The 16,322-nt window shown below is 43.2% G+C and overlaps 1 long non-coding RNA gene across 1 annotated transcript; it reads left to right on the forward strand.

Annotated features, from left to right (window-relative positions):
* Positions 1 to 1,041: 1,041 nt before the first annotated feature.
* LOC136009117 (uncharacterized) lies at positions 1,042 to 14,300 on the forward strand. The gene is made up of 3 exons (XR_010610342.1): positions 1,042 to 1,113; positions 4,312 to 4,491; positions 14,234 to 14,300. It is a non-coding gene; the product is annotated as an uncharacterized LOC136009117 (long non-coding RNA).
* The last annotated feature ends 2,022 nt before the right edge of the window (positions 14,301 to 16,322 follow it).

The following is a 16,322-nucleotide window of genomic DNA, read 5'->3' on the forward strand; positions in this document are numbered from 1 at the left end:
CTGGAAGATGCCTAAAAACATCCAGAAGTGGATACTTATGACCCTGTATGGCTGCATAGCAGGGAAAGGAAGTGAACCGAGAAGAAAACTATAATGCTTCCCCCCCCCCCAAAGAATTGTCCTCTGTTCTACTAAATTTGCATTCAGTATTTATACCTGGATCCAAATACTAGCTTCAAAACTTGGAATGAATGTAAGTGAAGGTTTCTAAAGTTGCAGAAAGAAAAAAGTCATAATCATAAAGCAGTGAAATGGTGGGATTTGTACATTTTTCCAAGTGATGAACCAAGAGTCCTTTTGCTGCACGATAAACTGGGTTCTGTTTGATTCTTTCCTCTCTAAAAAGCCCTGTAAGTAAAGCAGAATCAGTGAGGTTTTCCCTCTCTCTGCCCTCCTGGAGCCTGAGCTTCTTGATGAACGTGTTCCGCTTGCAGGACTGTGGTGTTCCACTGCAAAGTGTTATATTTGTGCTTTCCTCGATCATAGCAGGAGCCACACGGACTTCAGACATACTGCTTGCAACAATAAAGCTGAGCCACAGAAGGGTTTCCAGAGTCCGGATCACAGTCAGCTCTTGTGATCCAAGTACTCTTAGCACAAGTGCTCTTGGCTTCAGAAGGGTTAATATAAACATCTCAGAATAAATACTTCTTTGTCTTATTGCACAACATTCAATATGTAAACAGTTTGTGCACATAAAGAAAGGAGTTATAGGAGCAGCTGATGAACAAGCCCTTACCCACTGCAAGGGGAAAGCTTGTACAAGCTGAAAAACATTTCCAGCACTGCTTTCTTGACATGCTGGCTCCCTCTCCCAGCCTGGTGCTGCTCATTAGGAAGCAGAGGTTCCCCTGTGTCTGAGGACAAGAACTGTGAGCCAGGAGATACCAAAATGCCATGCCAAATATCTCTGTCCCACCTGACCAGGGAGAAAGAGTATCTGCTCCAGGTGTCTGAGTGCATCAACACCCATCATCTGTAGGAAAACTCCCACCCAAAAGGAAAGGGTGGGCCCTCACTGTTGACAAGGAAGAAAGCAAGGCTATAAGAACCTTGTGGTGACTGGCTTTTATCTTGGCCTTTGTGAAGAAAAGCTTTCAGGACTTTGTGGAGGTGAGGTCTGTTGCCTGCTGTGCACAGGGACTCGGTATGGTGGGTTAATTTGCCATTTTGGAGTATGAGCATAATGAGTGAGAGCAGTGAGTTGGTCTCCCTCTTGCACAAGACACTGAAGGTATATTTTATGTGTAGCTAGTGTTTATTATTCTGCTGTGTTGTTACTATGGTGATCACAAATGGTAATACCAATGCATTATCCTCCAAGGCCCTGACTTTGGTGCAGGTGATAATGGCCACCTGAGGTCTATAAAAGTAATAAACGGTCTTTGAAATGCTACTTGCCTGCTGCCTTGAAGGATGGGGAACTCCTTTGCCTAGAGCCCTTTGATCAGTGTACTATTGAGTAGCTGGGTTAAGTTGGTCCTTTATCAGCCTTACTTTAGTCAGAATTAGGTCGTCTTCCTTTTTACACAATGTAGGCCTGAAACTGTTGCTGGCCCTTTGTAATTCTGTAAATTTGTAGAATTAGGTCTTCTTCATCTGAATGGTATTCTATACAATGAAGGCCTGAAGCTATAGCTGACCCTTGCAATGTGTGCGAAGCTTGCTGGTGGTAGATACAGCTGTGAAGTTATTGATTTTCCAAGGTGGCTGGGGTTTGAGCCTCAAAAAACCCTAAATATTGGGAAGACAGTAAAAAAAGTCTCCCTTATTTTCCTCCTCTTCCCAGAATCTCCATAACTCCTTTGCCTTCCCGGCCATATCTGCCCTGTTCCTTGAAATACTTTTGCCTATTGGCTTGTGTGTGTGCGTGCACATACGCCTGCTGCAGATTTTTGTGTGTGCATATTTATATCTTGGTGGCTGCGTTGCCAAGGAGCTCTGAAAGAAAGCAGAGCTGAGATAACTTCTAATCCACCTTTCTGTGATAATGTGGCGCAAGTGAAAAAAGCCAGGGGTCTTTCTCTGCTATGCTCTAGGTTTGGTAGACTGGGGCCTTTAACAGGCACTTGGGACTTTGCTCTTTCTCTTGAGGCTGGTGCTTGGCAGGGGAGAAAGCAAATACCTGGGTGATTGGAAACTGTTGGTCTTTGCTCAAGGAAGCCTTAGAAACTCGATGAATATTCCTGGTTGGGTTTGGGCAGACGGCCATTGTCTTGAGTCATCTGTGCCTGCTATCAAAGTGCTCTGTTTAGTTTTCCTTGTCTAAACCTGTGGAGAAGGGCTCATGGAATTGGAGGGGTGCGAGTCCTGCCTGAACTGCTGTTACAGCTGGTTGAGAAAAGAGATGGCCACAGAAATGATTGTACCATCCTTCAGTAGTTCTTGATACCTGAAAGTCACTGTCCTTGGTTCCGGTTCCCCTGGAGGGAGGCACTAGGAACCCAAACCAGACAATGACCTCATGGTCCTTCCTTTCAGCATAGATTTTTATTGCTTTTACTCAAAGCAGAGCCTAGATTTTCCCTAGCTGGGGGAGTGCTGGGGCTGTTGGACCCTCCCATAGTTCTTTGGTGACCCTTCCTGCCTCTTAAGAAGATAGCCATGCTTAAACTGCAATGCCTGATGCTTTTGTCACACTCTCCTGAAACAGGTTTGGGTTTGGAGCAGAGTTTTTCTGATTAAAGTATTCTTCATTGCATAATTCCTGACTCGGTCTCTTCTGCATTTGTTGCTTGTACCTAATATAATAGACTTGCTGGTAGCAGGGACTTAAAGAGCTATTTTGCTGATATTGCCCCTGTGTAGCAAATAGAAAGCGACAGTTTGACAGAGAATCTTTGGAGGATAATTAATTTTTCATTTTGACAAGGGTTTCAATTAAGTGTGTTACTCCTCATCTTCTGGATGTTATGAATAATGGGCCAAATGTTCCCCTGGTGTAACTGCATTAATGGCCTCAAACGAGATCTAATAAGAATATGCAGCATCTTTCGAAGTTTTGTCATCTATCGGCTCTTTAGGATATTCAGTGCTTTCTCCATCTGCATTCGTTATCTGATGGAGCTGGCTCGGCTTTTTGGGGCCTTATTAGACTCCAAAGGTAGTTATAGAATATGGAATAGCCATATTCTATAATAACGGTATCTAACTTGTAGCATTACTGATGGGCTGATAGTGTTCTGTAGTTTTGTAATGTTTTTTGAATGGATGGATGCCAATACAAAGGGGAGGCATCTGTTACTGGTCAATTTATTCTCAATAAAAATACAAAGCAATGAACAAGCACAGGTGACAGTTTAACTGCACAGGTTATCATGAGGCTGAACTCCAAAGATCTCAGCAAGCCATGAAAGGGATTATATCTTTTGTCATTATATAGTAATATTCTCCATATAGGGGATATTGCTTTCTTGAAAACATTATGCCTTTTTCAGATTGAGAGAGCATCAGTTATTTATCTATAAGCATGAATAATTCTGCCACTTTCTTACATTAGGGTATTTGGCTTTGCAGCCTTTCGTTTTCACCAATATGTCATTTAGATTGCAATTCCCTACCCATATCACACTCAAAGCATGTTGAGAATAGTAAAATGTGATCCTGTGCCATTGCACTGATTCTCTTGCCTGAAATGGGATATATAAGTCTGTGCAATAGTTCTTGCACTTGCTGAGCTCACGATGTAGAGTGTAAGAGGTCAGATCTGTATTATTGTTATTAGACTGCTACGAGTAGTAAGATGTTCACAGGCATCCTCTGATAGGGAAGGAAAAGCAATAATTTGGGGTGCTGACTCCAGCCTCTGGCAGGCCAGCGTGGCTTCTTTACTCCTCCTGTTCCAAAATTGCTCCTCCTAGCTGCTGCCCTTCCTGCCTCTGCGTCCACATCTGATCCTGTCTTGTATCTCTTTTCCTATGCACTTTCCTCATTTATTTGATCTTCATCTCCCCCTCTCCTTTCTGCTCCCTACTTATTCACCCCTCTGCGCCTTTGTCAGGCTGCCCTCATTTTTCTCTGCCAAAGCATTAACAAGGGAAGTGGAGGGCACAGCACAGGCAGCGTTCCTGCTGTCAGCTCTCCTGTCTGGCTCCACGGAGGTCCCAGATAGACAGGAGAAAAGACTACAGGAAGAATGATTACAAGAAACATTTTGCTTGGCCCTTTAGCCTTGGGATGTTCTGTGGAGACAGCCTAATCCGTTTGAATGCAAGAACTGAGGGAGGTTAGAGCAAGGGACCATCAGGGATCTTTGCAGACAAGCTAATAGGTTCCAGCTGAGCATTTGTGAACATTAACTTACTTTTGCAGAGGTTCTGAATATGGACAGAGGCAGAAATCACATCCTTGATGAGACAACAAGCTGCTTCCCAAATGCTAAGCCTCCACTCTCACATACAGGAGACCTCTGAGCTCTGCAAGGTGCTGAGAGATACCCCTGCACCAGCTCTCCATCACCAGTTTACAAAGCTGAGGAAAGTCTTACCTGAGGTGAGCGTCCAGAAATACTTCAGGGTGGCAAGTGAGTCAAAACTGCTAGCAAAGTGAGCCTCCCATTAGAAAGGGAGCCTATGCGCTGGTATTGCCTATAGAATAGGAGGAGAATTATTACCATGTTTATTTTAATTCTCTCTGCCTCTTTCTGGCTTCATCAACAGTCTCTTCACCATCATAAGCACTCCTTGGGTTTTCTACTTGTTTCTGTCTTTGAAACCTGCTTCTAAGATAACTTAATGACAATCTCCCAGTTTTGGATGCTAAGGCAATGGTGCAACTGCTTTGTGCCCCTTCACAAGACTATGGTGCTGCTCACCTGCAGGATGCTGGGCTCTGTTTTTCCTGTGGCTGGCATATAAGCCCTTGGGACATGACCAGGATGTGCTTGGTCACCTTTGAGCCCTGCCTGTCTTCCTGCTCTTGGGTGAAGCAGTTGTGGTAGTGATAACCCAAATAGAAATAAGCATCTGCAGAATTAGCAAGGGAGCACATAGCTGTGTTGAATGTGCCATGCTGGGTGTTGCAAGAGGAAAAGCAGAGGCTGCAGAAGGTCATAGCCCCACTGTCTTCCTCCAAGCTCGTGTTCCAATGCTGCACAAATTAAATCCTTACAGATTAACTGAGTGGACCACAAGTTTTCAAACATTAAGAAAACTATATGGAGAAAGTGGTGATAGACCTTTTTGTAACTGTATTATGAAGTGAAGCAAATAAAACTTGTATGCTTGAGTGCTTGAATGTGAAGAGATACTGCCTTTAGCTTAGTGATGCTCAAGTCAGCCCAGTAAGACAAAACCCTCAGATGTGCAAGAATGAAAAATGAAGAGTGTGTGTGACTATATAATAAGGGACTTTTTGCAGCTGAGTACTTGTAATAGAGCATCACAAAGTAGAAAATGGAAGAAGTGTTACGTATTTTACACAAGGATGAGAGAATAGTGCGATACTCTATTTAGAAAAGAACAGCAGTCCTTGGAATTTGCTTGACATCTGCCCAGTAGCTGGATCCATTCCTGCTTTCACAGCCCACACAGAGTGACACTCTGCAAACACAACATTGTCACCTGAACAATTCACTCAACAGCTCGCTGTGCTGTCAGTCAGAGCAGGCTCATTTCTCTCCTTAAAATAAAATATGTTATACCCCCTCATTTTTTTCCCTTTGTCTCCAAGCCTTTGTTGATGTTGACAGCTCATCCTTTAGCCATCATTCATCCTGGCTACTGCAAACTTTGGAGAAAATAAAAACCCTGCTCCCCTAATCAGATTAGAGGGCCTGCAAATTGAATTCAGCCCCTCTCAGTGTCCCCTCAGCTGGCTGTCATTAGGAGCAAAGGCTGGCCCTTGGCGGAGGTCCAAACACCAGCTAACTGAATTTGAGATGCTGGAGTCTTGACAGGCCAACGAAGGTAATTGAAGAGCTGTGGGGATCTTGTAAAATTTCAGGCAGTGGGGATTGCACTGGGGGGATCTTTGGGACCCAGCTGGAAAAAGGGACGGGGCACTGAAAAGCAGCTCTTGTCAGTGGGACTGGCATGGATGAATAGAGGAAAAATGGGGTTTTCAGCATACTGAATTCTTGACCCCCTTCTCTGTCTCTGTCTTGACTGAATGCCCCAACTCCAAATATCATTGGGTGGCTGTAGTTCAGAAGTATCCGATATTGTGTAAACATGCTGAGTTGGTAAATGCTGTGTTTGAATAATGTTAGTTCTTAATATATAAAGAAGCAAAAAGCAAGCCTACAAACTCATGTTTGGATTTATTCGCTGTAGTATCTTATCCTGAAGCCCTATTAACTCTTTCCTCTATGTAACTTAGTCTTTCAGTTCAAGTTGTCTTGCTTCGGCCGGGATCAGCTATCTCACAGCAAAACTTTGTTATATTGGTTGATGATGTGTCTATCATCACAATTTACTAAATATACCAAAGTAGAGGGAAACTTTTTTTAGCCAGTGTTCCGTCACACTGACATGGGTAAAAATTTGGGGGTTTACCTGCATGCAAAAAGGTTCTGATGGGGAAAGCAGTAATGCTCTGGTCAGTCAATACTTGGAGATTTGGGGTGCTTTTAGCAAATTGTCCCACCAGAGGACAGACACCACAGCTTCTGTAGAAAGGACAGTGAAATGTATACATTGAAATTATGAGTTAGCACTGAGGTGTAATGCTGCTGCACCAGGCTGCAATGGTTGCAGCAGACAGGTCTTTATAAAAGAGCTTTTGGGACAACTGATTCAGGCCCTGAAAAATGAGGCTGACTTCAGAAGAATAAAGCTGTGCCTAACTTGACTCCTGAGCCTTCTTTCATCCAAGTGCAGCATGCAGAGTATGGAGGAGAAGGATCCCTTTGTAAAAACGTGAGGTCCTTTTAAAAAGATCTAAATTCCTACTAAAGCATATAGGTAGACATGTCCTTGGGCACAGCAAAGTAGCAGGAAGTGTGGAAGCAGGTGCCATCCCTACCTGTACAGCTTCCCCTTCCACTGAGGAGTAGGTTGTGTGATCGCATATACTTTTAATATGTTTTGCATCACTTTGGTTATTGACCTATTATTTGCATCCTTGGTTAAAAGCCATAATGCCCATGGATTTTAAGTCCCTTTTTCTCCCCTCTGCCCCATCCCCCAGGAGAAGGAACTTTTGCAAAAGAAAGCTGTTTCCAGGGCTCCAGGGCTGACATGCTCTCAGGACACTTCATCTGTTTCTCAGCCCAAGCCCAGCTCTATCCCAGCTACGCAGTTTAAGCTCAGCTACTGGTGCATATTTGGTCTCTCACCATTTAGCATTGTTATCAGCTGCTTCAGCCTCTCATCCATCATTCAAAGTACAGTTTAGGAAAACAGAATAACACAACATACATTATAGGTAGTCTCCAGCTTCTCTAGACTTGCATAGCCTTAGGGAAGGCAAGAGAACCGTGCTGATTTAAAATAAGCCTCCAAGATCTTGTTCTTTTCATGCAGCAGCAGTACTATAAGTAGGACCCAGAAGTGCAACCCGTTGTTGAAATTGTTGACCAAGGTCCAATTCTCAGTTGCCCATAACTTTGTCAGGTTATATCCCCTTCCAGTACCAAATATTTCCTTTGGAGTGGCTTAATGTGATAATAGGGGATCTAAGACTTTTAGCTCTTCTGATCATCTGTGTGGGAGACTGCATGATGCTACACAATATTCCCAATGTGTACTTCCTCAGCTCTCCCTGTGATTTATAAGAATATAGTAATATTGTTCTACTGATGGCTGCTGCATAACTGGCCATGTACCCTGTGTACTGAATGTGCACAGAGCTAAAGGGGATGCAACATACACCCATGGGATGATCCAGCACTTGTAGGGTAGCCTTGGTTCTGGCACCTCCCGGCTTGTAAATGCTTAACTCCATGATCCAGCTTTTAATGATGCAACAGGACAGAGAAATCAAGTCTTCAAAGCTTAATCATCCGCCACTGGGAATCGCTGGGTTATGTGAAGGCTGAATTCTGCCAAATATCCCCAGTATAGATGCAGAGGTTTCTAAATAGTCCCAGAAATTCATTGATTCCTCTTTGTTCTGATAGATCTGAAATCACTTCAGGATGACCATGAAGGTCTCAAAGTAAGTTCAGGTAATCCTTTCCGATGAAGGACATCTGTATCCTTAAATTTACCAAAGTTGAAAGCCTGAGATATAGTCTTATGCTGAATGCTTTTCAGTATTCATATATGAGGATTTGCTCCCCAATAGCAACATGCAATAACATCCCAGAACTTATTCCTGTACTTGAATGCACTGGATTAAGAACAAAAAAAAAACAAATAAAAAATATTTTGCTATTTATTTATTTTAAATCCTCTGGTGCTCAGACTCAAATGAGAGACTTCTGATAAACTAAATGTGGGCAGATCGCTTTTTCGTATTGTTGAAGCCAGACTGTGCAACTTGAAACTATCAAATTGCCTACTGCCATGCTGCTTGTAACAGTCCTTCTGTAGGTTGCACCTCTACGTAGAGATGAGCACTGCTCATCTGTTGCACCATGCAATTCCTACCTCCTTAGAAGAAAATATTTCAGTCACTGTTAAGGTTTTATGTAGCAGGCTGATATATTCAGAATGTTGTTTGCTAAGATTAGTACTCAGAGGATTGAACGAAAGAGCATGTTTTTCTTAAGCATCAAAATTCTTCCCTTTCAACCTTCTCCAGCCTCCTACATTAAGGTCTGTAAAGAGCAGCAGCACTTTGTATAAAGCTATCTCTACCCATCCAATCCATTACACACACACACACACACACACACACCCCGACCCAGCAATTTCTAAGGTGAAACTATTGGTCAGTAATGGCCAAGCATGAAAAGGGTGCATGGATGCAAAGCACCTCTGAGAGGATTATGACTTGGGTGCAGTTGCAGAGCTGCTGTGGAGCAGAGGGCTTCTGTTAAGCATAATGAAAATCTAGTACCTGGCTGCTCCCAGATCCTCTTGGCCAGTTGAGATAAATATACCTCAAATGGCGTCTATTGGGGTTGTTTATTTTTCTTTGGACTGGTGATGTGCAAGATCTCTAGTTCGAGGGAAATGGATGTGGAAGGTTTGGGGATTTTTGTGCCTCTGGCTCTTGCTGTGGAGCTGCTTGTTGTCCTGCAGTGCTCCTTCTTCTCTAAGATGTACTCCAAAAAGAGACTTGTCGGGCAGCTCCCATGAGACTACCTCTTCAGCAAAAGCTACTCCAAAGAGGAAACTAAAAGTCACTCCAAAGGTTGTCCTTGTTTCCTAATCCCTCTCTAAGTCTGCACCTTCTGTCTGCATTTTTCATCTTCCAAAACTTGAGGGATACCTATTCTTGTCATACTACGTATCTAATTGGCAACCTTTCCAAAATGGCCTTGTGTGTGTTTGCTGTACAGCTGAGAGTGAGGCCTCACTTTGTGTAATGGTTTAATTATAATGTCAATGTGGATTCATTAGCATGACAGCTGTCACTGTAAATGGGTGAGCAGGGAGGCTTTTGGCCCCCCTGGGGTCAGGGTAATTGATGTAGTGAACAGAATACTGTATTCACTGAACAATGGGACAGGTCTCCATTCTGACCCGGGAAGGGCAATCAGCCTAAGCGGGGAATCGATAGCAGCTGAATTTTCATCCATGATCAGATTGATTCAACCATGTTAACCTCCACGTGCAGATTATGTTCTGTTGGAGCCTGGGTGGCTCTAGCACACCCCAAAGGAGGACAGGCAAACGCTGAGGCATTCATTTTCAACATAAATCTCGAGCAGCTGCAGTTTTGCTCCATGTCTCTGATCATCATCTGCCCGAACATCTGGAGGCAGTTCTTCATGTTTGTTTTGCCATTGCTTCCCCACCTCTTACTCTTCTTGACATCTATTCCACAGCTTGTCTTCCCTTGCCAAGCCTGTCTTTGGAAAATGAGCTAATAGCACAGTATTGTTTTTTTTTTCCCTAATGGGTTTTTGCCCCATGGAGTAGCACAGTATTCATACTGCCTTAATGGGGAGTCCCAGTAAAGGTTTGTGCTCTTTGATATTTACTACAGGTTTGTTCCTCTGCAGGTCCATCACAGATCTTCTGTTGTTGTTCCTCCAAATACAGTTGGTCTTGTGCTGACAAATGCTCCCTGTAATATTTACTCATCCATTTTTTCTTGTCTTTTCAGTATTGCTTGTACAGTTGACCAAGCATAGAAGCAAAGATGTTGTTTGAGACTGAAAGGGTTAAGAAAAAAATAAGGTGTTACTGGAGAATCAATGTGTTTTCTGTAATATTTCTACAATAATCTGAATACTAACATCACTCCTCTACCAATGGAAAACATTGTTTGGGTCAGGTAAAATCAAGTCAATGTGAAGAAATTGGATGAATAATTGTTAAAGGCTGTGGTAACATCAGTGTTCTGAGGTATCTTTTCTTTCTTCCTTGATGGGGTAAGAAGTGCGCATCACCTTTCCTTATTTCACTGAGAACAGGGAGAGAGAGGTGTACAGAGACTCTCTTCTGTATTTCTACTATTCCCACCCCCCAAAAGTCCATAATTTCCCATGAAAATGGTATATTCTTATTTGAGGTCATGTTGAATAATGTCAGAGAGCCCTGCCCCTCGCTGCTCCTGCCATCTCCAGTGCTCTGGAGCCTGGGGGAGACTTAAATGTGCTTCATGGTAGCTCAGAGTATATGTCTGGAAATACAGAACACACATGATGTATGTAGAATAGTCTGGAAGCAGAGAGAAAGCCCAAATGCTTGGAGGTAGAGTTAGACAACTAACAGCAGTAGTGGGGAGGGCTGCTTGAAGTAGAAACTGAGGCCAGCAGAGCAGAGTGCAACAGGACTTGGTAACACCTAATGGACATTAAAGTGCATGATGAGGTGGGGAGGGGAGCATGGGTGTGCTGAATGACCACTGCATCACCAGCTCTTCTCTCACACTGAAGGTTACTGCAACTACCAACTAGCCCAAGGCCCTTGCTCTTGGAGGAACATCGCTTGGCTCCCTTGTTGGGATCACACAGCTCATGCAGTGCAGGGCTGCAAGGAAGATTTGTTGTTAGGGGTTTTTATAGAGCCCTTCCAGCAGCCTGCTTCTAAGCACACCAGAGAGCAGGAATTGTGTGAGGAATCTGTATATATAAAAATTTATCCTTTGTTGAAAATAATGACAAAAAATGACAAAAAATAAATTACAAGAAACTCTAGCATCCAAAAACAACTTTAATTTTGTATCTTTGGTGTTTTCAGGCTGTCTTTATAATTTCTTAATCTGAAGAAGCTCAAATATTGCTGGATGCTAAGACATACAGCACACGGATTTGTTTGTTCTCTTGGAATGCTGTCACCTTGTGCTAAGGTCTTTCTGTTCTGCAGGGGTATGAGGAGTTTAGGGGTTTAAACTCTAAAATCAGGGGTTAGAGTTAGGGGTTAACTCTAAGGGGTTGCTGACATTTGGACAGAGGAGGAGGACAGCAGAGTTCTTTCTCCCCATAGCCCACCAGACAAAGGTGGGATTCCTGAATGCCACAATTCCACATTCTGACTGTCACACTCTTCCTGTTAACCTCTTGAAACACAAATAAAGCTGTACAAAAAATTCTCTTTCCAAAGCTGGGATTGTTTGTTGCTTCACAGAAGTCAGTGAGAAGGACCAAAAATCTTCAGAGCCTCCCCTTCCTGGGGATACTTAACTTTTCATAGGGTGGAAGAGGAAAATGGATTGACTGCGACAAGCAAATATTGAAATGGGAGTACTGTATCTGGAATGACTGTCTCAATCCAGTCTCTCTGGTAGCCTGTCCTGGCTCAGTGATAGGGTTTTTTTGCACTTTGTTTATGTCAATGTTGTCTCCAATTGCTGGTTATGCTGGTTCTCAAGGCACATATAGTGTGGGTAACTGGTTTTTTCAGTTGGAAGCATATTAGTAGAACTAGATTTCAGAAAAAGTGGTTTATGGGCAAGAATATAGATACCTTCAATAGGAAGAGATGTTATGTGAGGGGTGCTGAATTCAGACCTAAGAAACAGCAAGTATAATTGCCCTCTATTTGAAGGATGGGGGGAGGAGGATTTAAAAAGCCACCCCCCTTTCCTCCTTACTCAAAACGAAGCCAAAAGTCTATAAGCACCTTATCTAAGTACTGGGAAGAAGTGCCACTACAATTAATTTGATACAGAATAAGGGGACCCACTGCAACAAAACATGCACAGGGGCTGGAGGTGTGAAGAGTTAATCCAGTGTCTGGGAGATCATTGCTCTGTTAAAGGAAGCAACTTTCATGATCAAGACTTGTGTAAGCCTTTAAAAGAGCATTCTCTGTGTCTTTTACATCAAATGTAGCAACCTGCTTGGGTTTAACACTGTACATTGGAAACTCATGCTTAAGATGGATATAGTGGATGTCGACCTCGACTTGGTTAGAATGTGAAATGTTAGTATTGATAAAGGATAGAGAAAGCAGAAAGTAGGGAGAGGGCACAATCACACTGACTCCTGCAGAGGCTTGTGTGTGCACACACATGGTGCTGTCTGTTGGTTGCATAAATGCTTTTAAAATAATGAAATTACTTCCATCAGAAGGAGGAGAGAGATGTTTGCATGATAGGGGTTTGGGGAAGGAGGGAGGGGGAGTAGGACGGTTTGCTTTTGTGATTTAAAAATATCTATGGTTGTATGTATACCAGCCAGGGAAGTTGTGCTGGCAAGTCTTGTAAGGCTTACAGAGGAAATGCAACACAAAGCAAGAAAAATATCTGTGGAAGCACTTTAGAATGAGCTCCAGAGGGAAAAGAAGAAGAAAAAGATTCCAAATGCTGCATACTGTGTGGTCTCTCTTGAGGGCTGCTTTGAGGCAAGAAAGAAGAAAGGCTGTAAAAAATAAAAATGTATAGATACAGCTCCTGGTAAACTGACCTGCAGGTTGTGGCCAAAAGCAGGAGACTTCAGCTTTTCATTTTATATGTTTCTGGAAAGAAGGAAGAGGATCTGCTGCAATAATCGTCGTCTTATGCTTCTGTTCTGAATAGCGTCAGGATTAAGGAGTGCACATAGCCACAGGAGATGTTTCATTTGGGGCAGAAAGGGGAGGAAGAGAGAACCCTCCTGGGAATCATTTCCAAGTCAATTAGTGTTTGCTGAGTAAGGCACGAAACGAGCCTGGGGATGGGTGCAGTGGGTTTGGTGATGAATGGCTGAGTCCTCACATAAGTGGAGGTGATGGATGTATCCCAGACGTGGACTAGGGAGATTTAGAAGTTAACTATACACCTGGTAACACAAGTAGTGAGGGGAGAAAGCAATGGTGCACTTGGTGACACTGTAATTTCCTCCAGCTTCCGAGGTATCGGTCTGAGAAATAGAGGACACACAGACAGGTAGAGACTTGTGTGCTGTGACAGGGACTGTGCACCATGATGCAGAAACCCCTTCAATAGCCCTTCTGCCTTTTCTCGTCTCCATTAAACCCTTTTGTGTTTCATAACCACTTTCTTCTGCTGGTTTTGGTACCAATCCGGGGAACAGCCTTTCTATGGATGAGCAGTTTTGTATTTCTCTGAGTACCCCTGCCAGTAGATGCGTGTTTTAGAGAACAGCAGCCCTCTCAACAGGTCAAGAATAACAGGGCAACTGAAACTTCTGTGCTAGAAGATCTGAACTAAAGCATTTTTCCCCCCTGCAATGGAGTTAAATGCCATCTTTACTAACTGGATGTAGGCATTAGTTATTTTTGTAGCCTCCTGTGAAACTGTAGTGGAACAATTACTGCTTTAATAACTTGTGCTTGCATATGAATTTGTGCTGCAGAAAAGAAATATCAAGGGAACTTACAGCCATGTTAAAGGAGCTGCTGTGTAGCTGCATTTGCCCCTTCCATCCAGGCTTCTGCTGTGCTGCCAGCCTGTTGGAGAGGTTAATGTGTGCCTCAAAAGCACACCTAGCAAATCAGTCCTTTGGACTGACCACCTCAGTCGTACTGCTTCAGTGTCTGAATACTAATTTGAGCATAGAGCTGGCATCTACTTTGCAAGTGTTTTCTTCTGACAGAAGCTATGGATTTAATGTAGTATGTGACCTTTTGCTTGGACATAAAGTGTCTAGGAAAACGTGTTTCCAGTGGTAAGATGGCCGAGGTAATTGCACATGAGGCATAGGCAGTTTAGGGAGAAATCCTAATAAAAAGGGGTTTTACCCAAGTAGCTACTGAACAGTACAAAAAATAAACTGACCTTCCTTTCTCTTCAGGCTTCTCCTGGCACTGTGACCCCATTCAAGGGACTCTTGCCACAGCAAAATCTGTGTTACATCAATATGTCGCAGTCCCCCTGCCCCAGGATCTGGAGATGACATATGTGACCATATCTAAACTTACTCAGAGCTGGTGTAGACTCCCTGTTAAAAATAAAGCTAAGACCTAAAGTCCTTCATTCTTCCTTAAGAGTCCTGTTTTCATTTCCCCCTTTCTGCTGTGACTGCTAGGCAATCTCCCTGAAATCCTGGGGACTGTCAAGAGAAATGATGACATGTCTTCTCTTGCAAGTAGACCAGAAGTCTGCAGTGGCAGAGTCAGAACTGATTGCCTATCTTATCTCAAGTCGCTAGTCTCTAATTCAGGCTTTTGCAAACAACTACCAGCCCTGTTTCTTTCTAGAGCTGCAGGTTAGTGTTTAATGTATTGCTTTCCTGGGACTTTGCCTATCAAGTATGAGGAAAAGCCTTTTGCCTTTTTGATCCGAGCTGCGAATGGACTCAAATCAAAATTTGAGGTGCAGAGAGCCCGGAAGGTGAGAGGGTGAAGGACGGGTGGCATTGTCTGTCACTCAGGACCTCTTTTTCTTGTAACCACCCCCGAAGCATGACAGGCCATGATTTATCAAATAATAGATAAACTTCAAATCAAACATCATTATGTTAAATTAAGTCGGGAGGTTCACTTGTCCTTGAACGGTGAGCAGGGGATGATTGTTTTAAAATGTGTTTACCTTTTTAAGGTGTCAAAGTTGAAATGAGATCTGATGCAGAAAAAGAACCATCCTGCTAAAGAACGTCTTCCTTTGGCATTAATCTACTTTCCTCTGTCATTGTGTTATGGAAGAAGTTTCAGAGCAGTCCAGTATCAAGACCTATCCATCCTCCATGACTCATAGGCCACCCCCCAAGGATGATAGGAAAACAGTGTCTGAGTGACCACCATACAGACATTCAGGCAAGTTTATTTCAGCATTATGTCTTGTTGATGGACAAGGTGAGCAAATACTCTAGAGCTTGTAAGACAGCTAAGTGTAACTTGCATAGTCTCATTTTCAGAGGTTTAGACTTCTTGGTGTGGTCACAGTCTGGCTGCTCAGAGAAAACTAGCTGCTGGTTTTGATAGTATCTACCTGAAACATACAAGCTGGTATGAAACAACAGGCTGTATGGTTGTCTACAAACCTGTTGTATGAACCCATAGGCTGCAAGGCTAAATTTGTCCCAGTGCATCTTGATTTCTTACTCCAAAGAAATAGTCCATTCTTAGAAGAAGGCAGGGGGAGAACTGCTGGTGCAGAGTGAAATAATTTTGCTTGCCAGGAGGTGATCACAGATACTTCCTGCTGCCGGTCCTAGATTACTTCCTTCTGTGGTAGTTCAAAGATGCCATGAAAACCAGCATGAGCAGTCTGGTTAGTATGATGAGCTAACTTCCCTGTGCATGTCAGTGGGAAGAATGCTCTAACCTTTCTCAGTGATGAATCTTGGACATGTGCATCCATGCTGCTATAGTTAGCACAGTGCTGCAGCAGCTTACTTTGTCCTGCCTTGTTCAGGTACCAGTCCAGTTTCCATACATACTGAAATGAAGTTATTCAGTGTTGTTTTTAATGAGAGAGACATAATGATAAAATCTGCTCTCTCCTACTTGTTAGGCATGGTTGTGAAGTTCAGAACAGAGTATATTCATTCAGTTGAAAGCAACTTAGAACAATCATCTAGTCCAACTGCCTGACTGCTTCAGGGCTGACCGAAAGTTAAAGCATGTGTCATGATGTCTAACAGGAAGATACGGTTACTGCAGAATACTGCAATCACTGTACTCCTTAAAGAAGGCTTCACTGCAGAATAAAAAACACAATAGTGCAAAGCTTGACTAGAAAATTTCTCCAATGCAAATATGCTTTTAGATAAGCTAGCTTGCACCTATGTTAGCGTATTAGTGTAGGGCAGGAGTGCTTTTGAAGTCCGTCTCCCACACATCCCCACTTAGCATGCCTTGGTTTTTGTTATGGGGCAGCCCTGGAGGTTGCAAACCGTTTGTTTTGGATGGACTGAAGGCAGATATGTGCTTCAGCTAATG

The sequence above is a fragment of the Lathamus discolor genome, chromosome 2 (assembly GCF_037157495.1).
Source record: "Lathamus discolor isolate bLatDis1 chromosome 2, bLatDis1.hap1, whole genome shotgun sequence".
Lineage (NCBI taxonomy): Eukaryota > Metazoa > Chordata > Aves > Psittaciformes > Psittacidae > Lathamus > Lathamus discolor.